The sequence below is a fragment of the Piliocolobus tephrosceles genome, chromosome 10 (assembly GCF_002776525.5).
Source record: "Piliocolobus tephrosceles isolate RC106 chromosome 10, ASM277652v3, whole genome shotgun sequence".
In the NCBI taxonomy this organism is placed as follows: domain Eukaryota; kingdom Metazoa; phylum Chordata; class Mammalia; order Primates; family Cercopithecidae; genus Piliocolobus; species Piliocolobus tephrosceles.
Genome location: NC_045443.1, coordinates 65347668 through 65364982, shown reverse-complemented (window position 1 = coordinate 65364982; position 17315 = coordinate 65347668). Strand labels below are relative to the sequence as shown.

Here is a 17315-nt window from a genome sequence, read left to right as displayed (position 1 = left end):
TAAATTTTTTTTTTTTTGAAAAACATAGGCTTGAAACCTGTGGGAAAACATATTATTGGGATATATCACATACCACAACATATCACATTGGCCCTAAGGATTGAACTATTTCCAGAGCCATCTGGTCCGACAGACATAAGTGATTGATTCTTGTTTGGTCTGTAATACACCCCAAATGCATTCACCTGCTATGCCATTGCCCCTTCTTCATTTTCTACTCTGAGCTTTAAAAACCTGGAGTTATACATCTCATGGCTCTTAGACTAATGCATAGCTTGTTCCTGACTGCCTTCCAGCACTGGAAGAGAAAAGTAATATCTTTGTGACAGCATAATTACTTCCATCTCTGACAGCTCTTCTCCATTGTGACATCTGCAAAGAAATCATTTGGAAGGGGAAAATACACGTGTTCTGGGATTAAAGACATAACAGGTATGTACTGAATGTGTCAAAAAATTTGAGATGTTGAGGGAGCTGAAGACAAGCCCTCTACCTTGTAAATGTAGTACCATGAGGAATTTTCTAAAGAAGTCTTATGAAGATTTTTTAGTGTTTTACTACATTTATGAATCTTCAGCCCATCAGTGGAAAATATGATGCTCTGAGAGTCAGCCATGACGTTGGGCTAGAATGGGGTGCTAGTTTACTTTGAAAGATAGTTCTTCTCTTTGACGTATAATGTCCCGTTTCTCCCAGCTACTACATTTCACTTCATTTCTCTAGACCACAGGGTTCTAAGACACTTAGTCTAATTTAGAGGCAGTCTTTTGTTAAGAGGCCACTGAGGCATATAAGGTTCGGCCAGTAGGACTCAGTTGGGTAACTTTATAGAGAGAAGTCCAGATTGAGTTGTCACTGTTAATAGGTGGGTCTTTTCATTAATGTCAGCCAACCAATGTACTACAACACATCGTATTGTTTTTTAAAGGACACGTCTATTTAGCATCATGATCAGCTATTACATTTAGCAATCAACAGCATGGGTGCAAAAAAAAATTGACATTAAAACCTTTTATAGGCATGCTTTACACTTTCTACAGAACAGAAACTAAAATAAACTGTTGTACAATTGGTCACAACTACAGTCCTTGAGATTTTTGCCCATACACATGAATATTGTCAAAAACATGTCTTCTTTGTAGCAGCTAGGTCCTGCTACTACTGTGCTTGACTGACTTCAAAAATCTGTTGTAACCTGTAGTTTCCTTGTCACGTTTGCAGCTGTCTTCTCCTGCTAAGCTTTGTCTCGTGGCAGTAATTAAAATCTTCTGGCCGGGCACAGTGGCTCATGCCTGTAATCCCAGCACTTCGGGAGGCCAAGGTGGGCAGATCACGAGGTCAGGAGTTTGATATCAGTCTGGCCAACAGTGAAACCCCATCTCTACTAAAAATACAAAAAATTAGCTGGGTGTGGTGGTGGGCACCTGTAATCCCAGCTACTCAGGAGGCTGAGGCAGGAGAATTGTGTGAACCTGGGAGGCAGAGGTTGCAGTGAGCCAAGATCACGCCACCGCACTCCAGCCTGGGGGCAACAGTGCAAGACTCCATCTCAAAACAACAACGACAAAACAAAAACAGAAACAAAGACAAAACAAAACAAAACAGTAGCAATGGCCGTAGCTACTGTTGCTACTAGAACCACCATAGCCACCTTGGTTTCGTGGTTTGGCAAAATATTGGCCTCCACCACCATAGGGGTCAGAGTTTCTGTCTTCAAAGTTTCCTGCCTTCATGAGTTCAAAATCTGAAGACTGACTGTTGTACTTGCCAAAATCATTGTATCTTCTACTACTTCTGCAATTGCTTCTACTACCACTGCCAAAGCCGCCTCTGTCTCCGTTGTTATAGCTGTCACAGAAGCCACTGCCATGGTTTCTACAACCTTCTCCACCACTTCCATAGCCTCTGCTTTCTTCAGAGTAACCGGGGCCACCTCCTCCATAACCACCATCATTACCAAATCCATTAGAGTCATCCTCACTGCCACCATATCCACTACTATCACAGCTGCCGCCAAAGCCACCATGACCACTGAAGTTTCCTCCATGACCAAAGTTGTCTATCCCATCAAAACTGCCTCCATGACCGCCACCAAAGTTTCCAGAACCATTTTGGCCTCTTTGGCTGGATGAAGCACTAGCCACCTCTTGCTTCGACAGGGCTTTTCTAACTTCACAGCTGTGGCCATTCCCAATGTGGTATTTCTGAATGACAATCTTATCCATGGAGTCATGACCATCAAAGGTGACAAAAGCAAAGCTCTTTTACTTGCCACTGCTTTGGTCAGTCATGGTTTCAATCACTTCAATTTTCCCATGCTGTTCAAAATAATCTCTTAGGTGATGTTCTTCAGTGTCTTCTTTAATGCCACCAACAAATATCTTTTTCACAGCTAAGTGGGCACTTGGTCTCTGAGAATCTTCTCCTGAGACAGCTCTTTGGTTATACAATTCTTCCATCCCCATGTGTGGCCTTGTATGCATGGCGGCATCTGCCTCCTCCACAGTGGCATTTGTGACAACCCCAAAGGCCCTGGAGCGCTTGGTGTTTGGATCTCATTTCCACACAGTTCGTGAGTGTTCCCCATTGCTCAAAATGGCTCCTCAGGCTCTCAGCAGTCGTTTCAAAGCTCAACCCTCCAATGAGGAGCTTCCACAGCCATTCAGGCTGTTTAGGAGACTCCGACTTAGACACGACAGCAGTGGGAAGAGAGACTTTGACAATGCTTCCTCAACAGCATCCCCTAGCAGAAAGGAGAAAGCTAACAAATGTATCTCAACGCACCATATTCTAAACTTTGAAAATTGACTCTGTGTTCAATTAAGTTTTCTTCCGTCTGGTCAGTAGGTTCCCATGCAGCACATGCTTGCCATGTTTGTTAGTCACTTGAAAGCTTACCTCAAGCCTGGACGATTGATCCAGAAAGTCCCAACTCATTCAGATGTCCAGGCTTGTGTACTTATGAATCTACTACTGGTCCTGAACCACCCCATTGGAAGGCGAGGTAGAGGAATGCTATCAGCTGCAGTCAGAAGGCTCACTACAGGGATGAATCCTAGCTCCAGGGAAACAGACACATAATGAAGACTCCAAACTGAGAGAAACTGCACTGCGATCTAGACCCTGGACTCCTTAGGTATATGTTAATTTGAAAACATATTTAATGTATTCTACCTGCCAGGCATTGGGAATGACTAAGATTAATTTTCAGAGATTTAGAACAGTGACCATATAACATGGATTGAAAAAAGATACAGTTTCTGTCCTCTCACCTCTGCCTTCCCTCTGAAGGGATCGGTTTGTGGGAAGTTACAGCCTAGGGCCCTGGAGTTGGGTCCCCAAGTACCTTCCTACTAAAGGCAGCCTTGATCAGTTTCTCCTTAGGAACTACTGAAGCAGTTCAGTATCTATCTGAACTATCTTCCTGGGACCTACCTTTTTGCTGAATCTAGCTTAGTGTACCTATCTTAATAATTCATAAAATGGGATTAATAATCCCTACCTCGAAGAGTCATTGTGAGGATTAGAAATCATTAGGTGTGATAAACTGAAGTATGGTCAGGAACTCAAATTTTCTTCATTTTATGTTGGGTTCTCCAGAAGCAGAGCCTGAGTCAGAAACTGAGGACAAGGGATTTATGGAGGATGCGTTCTTCAGGCCAAACCTATAACAGAAAAAGAGAGGTGACATAGGAAAGGGCAAATTACCAATCGAGGATATCATCTAATGAAGTCTAGCCTTGGCCTGATCAACAGGGGACTCTGGAACATAAATAGTATAGCAGAGTTATCATGATTTGAAGCAGACTGGACTTAAGTCAGCCATTCGCTGTTGGGATGTGGTGGGGCAGGTGGTAGTTGTGCTGGTGGGAGGGTAATCTCCTTGGCATATCTGGGTGAGGTGGCATCTGTCAGCCAAGGTTCATTCTCACATACTTTTAACTTCTACTCTTCACTTAAAAACTTTCATCCCTTAAGACTGTGTGCCTGAGGACTTTGTTCTCTCCTTAGGACTTCCTACTTTGGCATGTAGTTAGAAGGCATCTTTGAGCTCACTTTAGAGGATTGAGCATGTATGAAACAGAAGCAGTGTGCTTCAAGATTCTGGCACAGTATTTGGCATATAGCAGGAACTCTATAGATGCTAGCTCTTTAAAAAAAAAAAAAAAAAAAAATCTCCTGCCCCTAAAACTGTCCTTCATTTCAGAGAATTCCTGGCAATGCATTGTCCTTCCAAGTCAGGCCAGAGGTGGACAAAATAGAAGAGAATGTAATCAAAGCACCTAGCACATGGTACAAGTACATAATAAATAAGTATTGGTTACGTTTCTTCCTTCCCTTTCATTAGCTTCGTCCCAGGACCATTTGAGTTTTCTTATGGTGCAGAAGAATTTATTTTATCCAGTTAATTATTAGGGACATTAATATTCACGATAATCACCATAAATATTATGTTCCAAATGGATTTGGAGTCATAATCATTTTGGGGGAATACAGTTGTAGAAAATAGCCTAATTTTATCTTGTAAAAATCTTTTTTTTTTTTTTTTTTTTTTTTTTTTTTTTTTTAATCTCTGGTTCTTTTAAAGCACATGTAATAGGCACTACCACCCAATTTAGTACTTATAAATCTGCACTTTTCCCTACTTTTTTTTTGAAAGAGCATAAGGGTAAGGAGTTTCTATTGTACCCTTCCACCATTCCTATGCCTCCTGATCCTGATCTTTGCTCACTGTCAGGAGCAAAGAAAGTGCCCAGTTAATGCTTGTTATCCTGATCAAGCACAGTAGTGAGCAAGTTATGACATCCATGAATCAACTGAGAATAACCCCTTAATAAATAAACGAGAAATTTCTTCCAGAATTTTGTACCACAAATATAATAGCAACAGCTAGTAATATTTTAAATGCTCAGATTTTCTTATTTCAGCAACTGTACTTTTATGAATGCATCCTTAAAAAACTGGAAACTGGAACCACTTCAGATGTCCACCAAAAAATAGTTAAATAAATTATTGCATTCAAAATTTATTGTTATATACAAATTCCATTAAACAAGGAGTTAGGTGTATATAGACTTACTTAAAAAGCCAATATACAAGAAAAAAACAAATTATAACACACACACATACACACATGCCCAATTGAAACTTTTTATTTAGTTGTGAGGTAGAAATTAAATTTTCCTGTCTTCATCAAATAGCTGCAATAAAAAAATGATAAAGTGGATATCACTACCGATCCCACAGAAATACAAACTACCATCAGATAATACTATAAACACCTCTATGCAAATAAACTAGAAAATCTAGAAGAAATGGATAAATTCCTGGACACATATAGCCTCCCAAGACTAAACTGGGAAGAAGTTGAATCCCTGAATAGACCAATAACAGGTTCTGAAACTGAGGCAATAATTAATAGCCTACCAACCAAAAAAAGTCTAGGACCAGACGGACTCAGCCAAATTCTATCTGAGGTACAAAGAGGAACTGGCTCCATTCCTTCTGAAACTATTTCAATCAATAGAAAAAGAGGGAATCCTCCCTAATTAATTTTATGAGGCCAACATCATCCTGATACCAAAGCCTAGCAGAGACACAACAAAAAAAGAGAATTTTAGACCAAGAACCCTGATGACCATTGATACAAAAATCCTCAGTAAAAAACTGGCAAACCAAATCCAGCAGTACATCAAAAAGCTTATCCACCACGATCAAGCTGGCTTCATCCCTCGGATGTAAGGCTGGTTCAACATATGCAAATCAATAAATGTAAACCATCATATAAACAGAACCAAAGACAAAAACCACATGATTATCTCAATAGATGCAGAAAAGGCCTTCGACAAAATTCAACAGCCCTTCATGCTAAAAACTCTCAATCAACTAGATATTGATGGGACGTATCTCAAAATAATAAGAACTATTTATGACAAACCCACAGCCAATATCATACTGAATGGGCAAAAACTGGAAGCATTCCCTTTGAAAACTGGCACAGGACAGGGATGCCCTCTCTCACCACTCATATTCAACATACTGTTGGAAGTTCTGGCTAGTGCAATCAGGCAAGAGAAAGAAATAAAGGGTATTCAATTAGGAAAAGAGGAAGTCAAATTGTCCCTGTTTGCAGATGACATGATTGCATATTTAGAAAACCCCATCGTCTCAGCCCAAAATCTCCTTAAGTTGATAAACAACTTCAGCAAAGTCTCAGGATACAAAATCAATGTGCAAAAATTAACAAGCATTCCTATACACCAATAACAGACAAACAGAGAGCCAAATCATGAGTGAACTCCCATTCACAATTGCTTCAAAGAGAATAAAATACCTAGGAATCCAACTAAAAAGGGATGTGAAGGACCTCTTCAAGGAGAACTATAAACCACTGCTCAGCAAAATAAAAGAGGACACAAACAAATGGAAAAACATTCTATGCTCATGGATAGGAAGCATCAATATTGTGAAAATGGCCATACTGCCCAAGGTAATTTATAGATTCAATGCCATCCCCATCAAGCTATCATTGACTTTCTTCACAGAATTGGAAAAAGCTACTTTTAAGTTCATCTGGAACCAAAAAAGAGCCAGCATTGCCAAGACAATCCTAAGCAAAAAGAATAAAGCTGGAGGCATCACACTACCTGACTTCAAACTATACTACAAGGCTACAGTAACCAAAACAGCACAGTACTGGTACCAAATCAGAGATATAGACCAATGGAATAGAATAGAGCCCTCGGAAATAATACCACATATCTACAACCATCTGATCTTTGACAAACCTGACAAAAACAAGAAATGGGGAAAGGATTCCCTCTTCAATAAATGGTGCTGGGAAAACTGGCTAGCCATATATAGAAAGCTGAAACTGGATCCCTTCCTTACACCTTATACAAAAATCAATTCAAGATAGATTAAAGACTCCAACAGGTGCTGGAGAGGATGTGGAGAAATAGGAATGCTTTTACACTGTTGGTGGGACTGTAAACTAGTTCCACCATTGTGGAAGACAGTGTGGCAATTCCTTAAAGATCTAGAACTAGAAATGCCATTGACCCAGCCATCCCATTAGTGGGCATATATCCAAAGGATTATAAATCATGCTGCTATAAAGACACATGCGCACGTATGTTTATTGTGGCACTATTCACAATAGCAAAGACTTGGAACTAACTCAAATGTCCATCAATAATAGACTGGATTAAGAAAATGTGGCACATATACACCATGGAATACTATGCAGCCATAAAAAAGGATGAGTTCGTGTCCTTTATAGGGACATGGATGAAGCTGGAAACCATCATTCTGAGCAAACTATCACTAGGACAGAAAACCAAACACCGCATGTTCTCACTCAGGTGAGAATTGAACAATGAGAACACATGGACACAGGGTGGGGAACATCACGCACCAGGGCGTGTTGTGGGGTGGGGGGAGGGGGGAGGGATAGCATTAGGAGATATACCTAGTGTAAATGAGGAGTTAATGGGTGCAGCACACCACCGTGGCACATGTGTACATATGTAACAAACCTGCACACTGTGCACATGTACCCTAGAACTTAAAGTAAAATTTTAAAAAATTGCTTTCTTCAAGATGGATCAACAATCTTACATCATTTATGAAATAGTCTGAATTTACTCCACTAAATTGAGCATGTTAATTTTGCTATATATCCAGTTGTCATAGATAAATGAATCTTTTTCTGAATGCTATTGATTTGACTCTTCTTTTAGTGACATCAAAATTATCTGAACATGGTACCTTTACAGACAGTTTTAAGAGCTTCATAGCAAGTACCCAACTCTACCTTGCTCAATTTTATTTTTTGTAAAAGTTTCCAGGCAATCTCCCATACCAATTTTTACATTAATGTTACAACTTCAGTTTGTTTGAAAAAACCAAAAACATTTGTATTGGATTTAAACTGAATTAAATATTGACTAATTTGGGGGAGGAGTGACCATTTTATAAAAATATCTTTCTACTTACTTTCTCTCAGTATAATCTTCTTCTTATAGGTTTTCAATACTCCCACTCTTATTTTGGGGGGAATGAGCTATTTCTGTATTCGTTTTCTAACTGGTTATTGCTAGTATAGAGGACAACCATCAATTTTTATTTGTTTTGTATGAAGCCACTTAATGAACTCTTATTTGTTCTGATTATTTTCTCGTTTAGTGTTTTATTTAGTCTTCATCAGGTTTGGGGGAACATGTTGTGGTTTCTTTTAACTCTGAGTTAGACACAGGAAGGATATAGTAAATGACAAACCCTCTTACAACCAAGTTCAAATTAGTTTCATTCTTATTCTTTATTTTTGTGATTCTGTAAGTACCTTTCCAACCTCTCACTGGACAAAGGAAAGCAGTATCTAAGCACGTGTGTGGCCAGGTCCTCCTGCTCTCACTCTGTCCAGGACAGCATGCCAACACAACTCCTGAGCTGGAAATTCCCACGATCAGTAGAGGGGAAAAACAGCAGCTTGTATGTAAGAACCCACAGGCCCATGAGTCTTCTTTGTATCCTATCAGGTGGATAGGAGCTGGCTCAGGTAGGTTAGTTTCAATTTTACAGGACTGATTTGAGCAGTCAGAATACACTTAGGGGCCAACCTTCCCACTTTCATATCCTGACTGGTTATCATCAGGATTACAGTGACTTGATCTTGATGGTCATACATCCCACAAAACATCTTCACAAGATAGTGCTCCCTAAATAAATAGTTCTTGCAAAAGTAGAGATGCAAATTTATGCAGCGTTGCTGACTCAAGAGTTTAGCGAAATAATTTCAAAAGAGGAATCTTGATTTTATTTCTTAGGTGTTTTACACAAGCTGAGAGGACAGAGGGAAAGTCATTAATGGTTTTTAGCCCAAGGAATAAGCTGGCATGTGGAGCTTTCTGTCACTTTCATGACACTTCTCTTCCCAACCTCTCTGCTGAACTTTTTGGACCTTTGTCCCATCAGCACATCACACCTACCATTTATCATTCTATCCACTCCTTCATATAGATATCAGCGAGCTGTCGAGAATCACCCCCATAACATGCCCCCACTACTACTACCACCAACAACAAATTGTGTAGAGGTGGAGGTGTTTCATAAGTACAGATGTTCCTCAATCTACAATGGGGTTATGTCCCATTAAACTCATGGCAAAGCTGAAAAATCACAAGTCAAACCATTGTAAGTCCGGGACTTTCTTTGCAAAGACAAGAAAAATAGATCATAATATTTTCTGAAGCACTTACCACACACACGATTCACCTCTAGCCTTTTAGTAATTTAGCAATGCTGTTTTTTTGTTTGTTTGTTTGTTTTTTATCTTGCTGCCTAGAATTCTGTGGAGTAAATGTCTGCTGAATATGCAGGTTTCAATCATTAGTTGTTCTTTTCTATAAAAAATTCTGCCTTTGACTCATGATGGCTGAATAATACCTATTTTGTTATTAAGTATTTTGAGCTGATTGACAACAGATATTTCTCTGTTCTGCTGCCTCAGCAGATCCTGATAAGTGAAATAACCCTTCTTCACTGAAAAATCTTATTGTTTTTGAGCAGATTCTTTAACAATAGTCAGTGGAAGTTCTGATGCCAGTTGGCCCAGTGTGTAGGATTACAAATTCACTCCAATTCGAGAAGATATTTTTCTTAATTACTATACATATATGTTGTCACTTTGAATTTTTTTCAATTATAAAAGTAAAAAAAAGCCATTAAAGACATTTAAAAAAATAAAATTAAGAAGATAAAAGTAATGACCACCCAATTATCCAAACACAAACTCTACACTGTCTTTGCATTTACATTGAATATTATCAATGAGAAAAATACTATTTATACCAGTAAAACAATTATATCTTAATGTTGTTTTATTTTGGATTTCCATTACAACTGAGATTGAATATAGGTTTTGTATGTTTGCTGATTAGTTATATAATAAAAAACCATAATTATTTTTAATTTCCCTTTGTAGCTAGTTAATTTTGTATTTATTTGTATTTTTCCCTGTTTTTCTTATGTTTTCTGTCAGTTAATACAAGTTCATAATACAATAAAGTTATTAATGTTTTTAGTATTTTCTGTAGCCATTTCCAAATTTGATACTTGTCTTACGGTTTTTAGAGTTTAGATATTAAAGTTTTAAATTTGTATATGGCTCAATCTTTATTTTTCTCTCTTAAGTCTTTTATCATTTCTAAGCTAAGTCCTTTTGAATCTAGACATTTGATAATACTTATTTCACTTTATTTTTTACTAGTTTCTGTTGTTTCATTTTTAATGTTTACTTCTTTATCTAAAATATATTTTGGCCTATGATATGAGACGAGGCTCTAAATTAATTTTTCTTTGCAAATTGCTATCTGATCTCTCATAGAACACTTACTGACTAAACCTTCAGGTTTCTGATTGACCAATGGTATCTCCTTTATGAAACTATAGTGCCATATGTAATACATTCTACTTCTTGGCTGCAGGTTTTGTTTTTAGCCTAGTAACAAATCGTTTTTATTTCAGAGTCTATATAACATGTTGCAATATGTTATATCTGTTAGTATTAATTCGATTTTAGTATTTGCACTAGTTTTCATAATTTTCTCATCTCTATTATTTTCCAAATTTATTTTATAACAATTTTGCTGTGTGTGTGTGTGTGTGTGTGTGTCTGAAATTTTGGCAGGAATTAAGTTGAATATATGAATTTATTTCAGAAGAACTGTTATATTTAAGACCGTCAAAGGAGAAAATCTTTAATCTTCTAGGCTCTACTAACAGTCATGATGTATGATAGTCCTTTCTCAAAGAATACTAAGGGATTAAGAAATAGGAAAATGCAAGCAGGTTGATAAAATAGTAAATAACTGGTTAGCACAGCCACATGGACATGTTGACCAAGATCCATAGAAAGATCCTATTTTTAATCATTATTATCACCATCAATTTCATGAACATAAACTGATCCCATCATTTTACCCACAAAGAACAGGTCAAAATTAAGCACTCGCGAAGTGCTTGATATTGAGACTATCAAAAGCAGACTTCCTCAGTATGGCCTATGATATGGTTTGGCTGTGTCCCCACTCAAATCTAAACTTGAATCATATCTCCCAGAATTCTCATGTGTTGTGGACCCAGCGGGAGGTAATTGAATCATGGGAGCTAGTCTTTCTTGTGCTATTCTCGTCAGAGTGAATAAATCTCATGAAATCTGATGAGTTTATCAGGGGTTTCTGCTTTTGCTGCTTTCTCATCCTCTCTTGCCACCACCATGTAAGAAGTGCCTTTCACTTCCCGCCATGATTCTGAAGCCTTCCCAGCCATGTGGAACTGTAAGTCCAATTAAACCACCTTTTCTTCCCAGTCTCTGGTATGTCTTTATCAGCAGCATGAAAACGGACTAATACAGCATATAAGTCTTAACATGATTATATACTTCCAGGCTTTATTCTTTCTGCCTAAAATGTTACTCTTTCTGCTTCTCCCCATCATAAATTCATTTTAGTCCATCAAGATCCAGATCATATATAATTTCCTCTGTTGGTCTCTAATGACCCTGGCAGTTAGTGACCTCCTTCTCTTTAACTCCTAGTGCTTTATTTGTACTTCTCTGATCAGCTTGCCTTTTTGAATTGTAACTACTTGCATATACTTCTATCCCTCACTAAATCAAAGTCCCTGAGCACAGGGACTTCAGTTTTTCATTGTTATAAATATCTGAATGCTGAGTATCAAGGACAGACCTGAATACATGTTTACCAAATGAATATATAGAGAATAGAAGAAAACAATTCTAGTTCACAGACATTTCTGTAGGAAAAACATTGATACAAAAATTCCTAGGAAATGTTTTGTACATTTCAAACATTCCGAAGTCATTTAATAGAACTTTTTGAAACCTCAAAACTCTAAAAGCTGGTCATGCGTGTGTGTGTTGTAGGCAGTAATTTCCTCCTGAGATTTCAAGATGACGTGTATGAGGTAGTTGATCTATCACTATTGCTTCAGTACAGATGAACATACATAGTTTTCTGAATAATTCTCAGCTGTAGAAACACACGTTAAAAGCACTCAGCCGTGGATAGGTAACTTGGTGAGATGGATGGAAATGCTGCTGCCAAGCTGGACTTTCCCAGGTGGAAGGCCTGTGTGCTGAATGGAAACCGCACACTCGACCTGTGAAAAACATTTTCATGTCAGCAGAATTGACTTGAAGTGTGGATGAGGTCGACAATTCTTTACATGGTGTTCACTTCCTCCAAAATAATCTTCCCTGCCCGCCTTCAAAGGCACCTAATACTCTCACTATCATATTGCACTTTCAAGTGTGGCAAAACAAATTAAATTGCTATGAGCTACAACACTCACTTAGGCATGGGTTGGACTTTGTACGTTTTTTGAACCACTCAGTGCAAATGGCTACCCCGCCCCCCAAGAACATCATCAATCACTTATGAAAGAGAACTCTTGTGTGCACTCCATATCCACAGCCTTGCCTGTGATCACAGTCTTTGATTCTCAGCTCCCTTGACCTTGTGTGCTTTGGCTTGCCTCTTTTTTTTTTTTTTTGTCAGTTTTTATGGTTCTCCACTTCCTGGAAGCTTATAAAAGTTGTCTCTGGCCATTTTAGACAAACATCATTTCCAGTAGTTTTAGGCTCTGGGTACCTATTACTTTGTAGCTCCCAGGAATTTGTAGAGCTGCTTCTGGCTTGCTCTGGCATGAGTAGGAATTAGATCCTGCATAGGATCTCTCATAACATCAGTCAGGAGAACAATGACTGCAGGGGGCTGGATCAAGGGAGACCAGCTCCTTGAAAAAAGGTTAAATATTGTGTATTTCTGGCATCACAATCAAGTTGGGACCAAATACATCGCATAAAGGAATGTTGTATTATTTTAGGCTCTTACCATTCAGCATAACATTTTATTTCTGACAATAAAACTGAGGGATGTATAATAAAAGGGTTGGGCAAAATTCCACTGGGCTTCAGTGATCATCCTATAACCAAGCAGAGTTCCCCATATTTTTCTGAGAGTCCTCTCTAGCAAAATGTATTTTATCAAAAGACTGTTATCTGTAAAAAAGTAAGTATACATAAAGCAGCTTGCCAGAAATGGTGCACTAAACTATGACAAAGAACGATGAAGTTATTGCAATATTTGAGTAATTATTGGTATGTGAATTGTTTATAATTTACTGAATACTTTGACTTACATATTATTATTTGGTCTTCCTGATTCCAGTCTCACTCCACTAAAATATGTTGTCAATAAAATAGATCGTTAAAATGCAGTAAAATGATGATATCACTCCTCTACTCAAAATTCTTTAATGGTTTTCCTATATTTCACTCAGATTAAAAATCAAGTCCTTGCAATGAGGCTGACAATTCTCTCTGTGGTATTTACCAGTCCCCCCCGCCCCTCAATTTTCCCTGTTCTCCTGTAGACAGGCCTAAAATTCACACTACTAGTATTAATTGTTTGAGTTCAGGGTCATGATGATCTGGAACAAATCCTCTGGCCCACATGATCTAGTTCTCATTAGTTCTCAAATCTCATCTCACTTCTCTGGCTCATTCCAGCCTAGCCACAGTGTCCCCTGTTTTTCCTCCAACACTGCACTCTTGGGATAAACTCCACTTGGTCTTCTTTTAGATATTGTCACATTCAGCTTGCTAAAATTTGCTAAGAATTTTTCATCTGTGCTTACAAGGGAAATTGGTCCGTGGTTTTCATTACTTAGGCCTTTGATTTTGGTATCAGAGTAATGCTAGCCTTGTGGAATGAGTTGGGAAGTATTTACTCCTCTTCAACGTCCTAGAAGAGTTCACATAGAATGGGTATTATATCATGCTTAAGTGTTTGTTAGCATTCACAGATGAAATAATTCAGGCCTAGGATTTACTTCGTGGAAAGTATTTTCATTCATATATTTCTTTATAAATTGAATTAAAAAACATAAACTTAATTTCCTTAATAGGTGCAGGGCTATTTAGTGTCTTCTGTTCCTTCTTGAATGCATTATGATAGCTGTATTAGTCAGTTGTCCCATTGCTGTAAAGAAATATCTGAGACTGGGTAATTTATAAATAAATTAAACATTTTTTAAAATAAATAAAATAAGAGGTTTAATTGGCTCACGGTTCGACGGGCTGTACTGGAATTATGGTGCTGGCATCTGTTCAGCTTCTGGGGAGGCCTCAGGAAACAGAATCATGGTGGAAGGCGAAGAGGGAGCAGGCAGATCACATGGCCAGAGCAGCAAGAAAGGATGAAGTGTGAGGTGCTACACACTTTTAAACAACCAGATCTCATGAGAACTCACTCACTGTCACAAGAACAGCATTAAAGGATGGTGCTAAACCACTCATGAAGGACCCACCTCCATGATCCAATCACCTCCCACCAGGCCCTCCCTCCAACATTGGAGATTACAGTTGAACTTGAGATTTGGATGGGGATGTGGGTCAAAACCATGTTGATAGCTCATACTACTCAAGATATGTGTACATTTTCATCAAAGTTGTCAAGTTTATTAGCATAACGTTGTTCATAATATTTCTTTATTTTCCTTTTATTTTCCAGGTCAAATCTGTACTGTCACTTCTCACATTCCTAATATGGGTAGTTGGTGTTTTCTCTTTCTCTTTTTCTGATCTGTCTTGTGAAAGGTTTATCAGTTTTGATTTTCTCAAGAACAAGTTTTTAATTTTATTGATTTTCTCTATCATTTTCTATTTTCTATTTCATTGTTTTCCACTCTAATCTTTATCATTTTCTTTCTTCTCCTTAGGTCAGGTTTTCTTTTCTTTTCTTTTTCTAATTTCTTAAAGCAGAAGCTGAGGTTGTTAATTTCAAACCTTTCTTCTTTTCTGATATGGGTGTTTGAGTTTCATAAATTTAGATGTATCTTACAAATTTCAGTAATTTCTGTTTTCAATTTCATTCAATTCATTGTCTTTGATTTATCCTGTGATTCATGAGGTATTCAGAGATGTGTTATTTAGTTTCCAAATATTTGAGGATTATCCAGAGATGCTTTCTGTTATTTACTTTTATTTATTAAATTGAGCTTCATTTAATTCTGTTGTGATCTGAGGGCACACTTTATATTGTGTGAATTCTTTTAAGTTTATTGAGATTTATTTTATGGCCCAGAATATATGGTCTTGAACACTATAGACATGTCCTTGCCTCAGGGTGTTTGCATTTATTGTTCCCTCTGACTGGAATATTCTTTCCCAAAATGTCTACATGGTTCATTCCCTCAACCCCTTTAGTCTCTATTCAAATGTCATCATCTTTATGAGGCCTTTCCTGACCACCAAATATAAAATGTGCATATGCATTGCACCAGGCCCTCCTCACTCTCCTTCTCTGAATTAGTTCTATTGAACTTATTACCCATGTGTGTGTGTGTGTATAAGTGTGTGTGTGTGTGTGTGTGTAGTCTTTTACCTACTAGAATATAAATTCCATGAAGGCAGAAATCATTGTCTATTTCAATCGTTAATGTGCCCTCAACAAATAGGACGGTGCCCAGCACATAGTAGGTGCTCTATAAATATTTTTTATATAAATTTGATTTTTAAAGTACCTGTGACAAATAGCTAGGGCTGATTTTATTATCACTATTTTGTCAATATAGTAACCATCTAGTGAAATGTAAAATGAAGACTCTGTACACTCTCTGTTTTATAGCATAATTCCTGTCACTTAATGCCAGCTGCTTTGTGACCATTTTGTGCCAGATATTGTGCTAGAATCCAAAGATTACAAAATAAAGCAGCATGGTTCTAGTTGTCATAAAGGTTAGGGAGGGCTGGTGCTCAAGCTGCATGGTGGGTGTAGCTAGAGGTAAAACTAAAAAGTAGGAAGGTCTTCTATACCATGTTAGATGCTTCGAGTCTATCCACAGAGCAATGAGAAGCCATTGGAGAGCTTAAGATGGGAAGTGGCATGATCAAATTTCCAAATCAGAATGATTTAGATTGCATAAATTATTTTCATTCAATGCATATATGTTGAGGGTTTATTTTGTTTCAAGGACCTTTCTCAGTGTACAGGTACAGCAAGAAACAAAAAGCCTCAGGAAGTATACAACCTAGTGGAGAAGACTAGACAATAAACAATCAAATAAAAATATAATGCAATTTCAAGCAGTTGTAAATGTTTTGAAAGTAAATAAAGGAGGGTAAAGGAGTTGAAAGTCATGAGGTGCATTTAAAATAGAGTTAGGAAAGCTCTATTAAGAAAGTTACATTTGAGCAGAGGTATCAGTGAAATGAAAAGTGGGGAGACACATCCAGAGAGTTCCAGGTAGACGGACAAGGATGAACACATGCAATGGTTGTGACACCGAAATCAGCTTTGGATGCTTGAAGAAACTCAAGGCAGCCAAAGTGACTGGAGTTGAGTGAATGACGGGGAAGAGTGATATGTAGTAAGGATGGTGAGGTGGGCAAGGGTAGATGAAGGTGGGTTGTAAACTGGAGTTGAGTTTTATTTAAGTGTAATAAGAAGTCACTAGAGAATGCAAACTAGGGAAGCAATGGTATCTGATTTACTTTCAACAGTATCTGACTGACTCTGATGGATGTATGAGAAATAGACTGTAGCAGGAGAGGAAAGGAACCAGTATAAACATTTAGGAGACTATTACAGTAGAGCAGGCAGAATAAGACAGCAAAACCTGGAGTCCATAGTGGAGGTGGTGGGATATTGAATTGGTAAAACACACATAACTTCCTAATGCACTGGATGTGGGGTATGAGGGGAAGAGGAATCTTAGATGATTTCTAAAATTTAGCCTAAGAAATTAATCAGTGGTGGTGCCATTTCCTAAAATAGGAAAGATTGTGAGAGGGGTGGTTAGGAATTGAATTGTGCCCTACCTCTAAAATTCCTATACTGAAGCCCTAACCTCTAATGTGACTATATTTGGAGAGAGGGCCTTTAAGGAGGTAATTAAGGTTAAATGAGATCATAAGAGTGGGTCTGTAATTCAATATGACTGATTCCTTATAAGAAGGGATAGACACCAGAGATGTGTGTGTGCAAAGAAAAGGCCATGTGAGGACATAGTGAGAAGGTATTCAAGGAGAGAGATACCAGGAGAAACTACTGCTTGATCTTGGACTTCCAGCCTCTAGAACTGTGAGAGGACAAAATTCTGCTGTTTAAGTTTCCCAGACTTATTTTGTTATGGCAACCCTAACAAACTAAACAGCAGTGAAGAGATAGTTTTAAAAAAATGAGGAGTATCCTTTTTGACATGTTGAGTTTGAAATACCCGTTAGGCTT

At 37.9% G+C, this 17315-nt stretch overlaps 1 long non-coding RNA gene and 1 pseudogene across 1 annotated transcript; both read right to left on the bottom strand.

Annotated features, from left to right (window-relative positions):
- Positions 1 to 1489: 1489 nt before the first annotated feature.
- On the bottom strand, positions 1490 to 4044 carry LOC111528623 (annotated as a pseudogene).
- A 4275-nt stretch (positions 4045 to 8319) lies between these two features.
- On the bottom strand, positions 8320 to 14298 carry LOC111528618. The gene is made up of 2 exons (XR_002727094.2): positions 13723 to 14298; positions 8320 to 12183 (listed from the first exon to the last, which is right to left on the bottom strand). It is a non-coding gene; the product is annotated as an uncharacterized LOC111528618 (long non-coding RNA).
- Positions 14299 to 17315: the final 3017 nt, after the last annotated feature.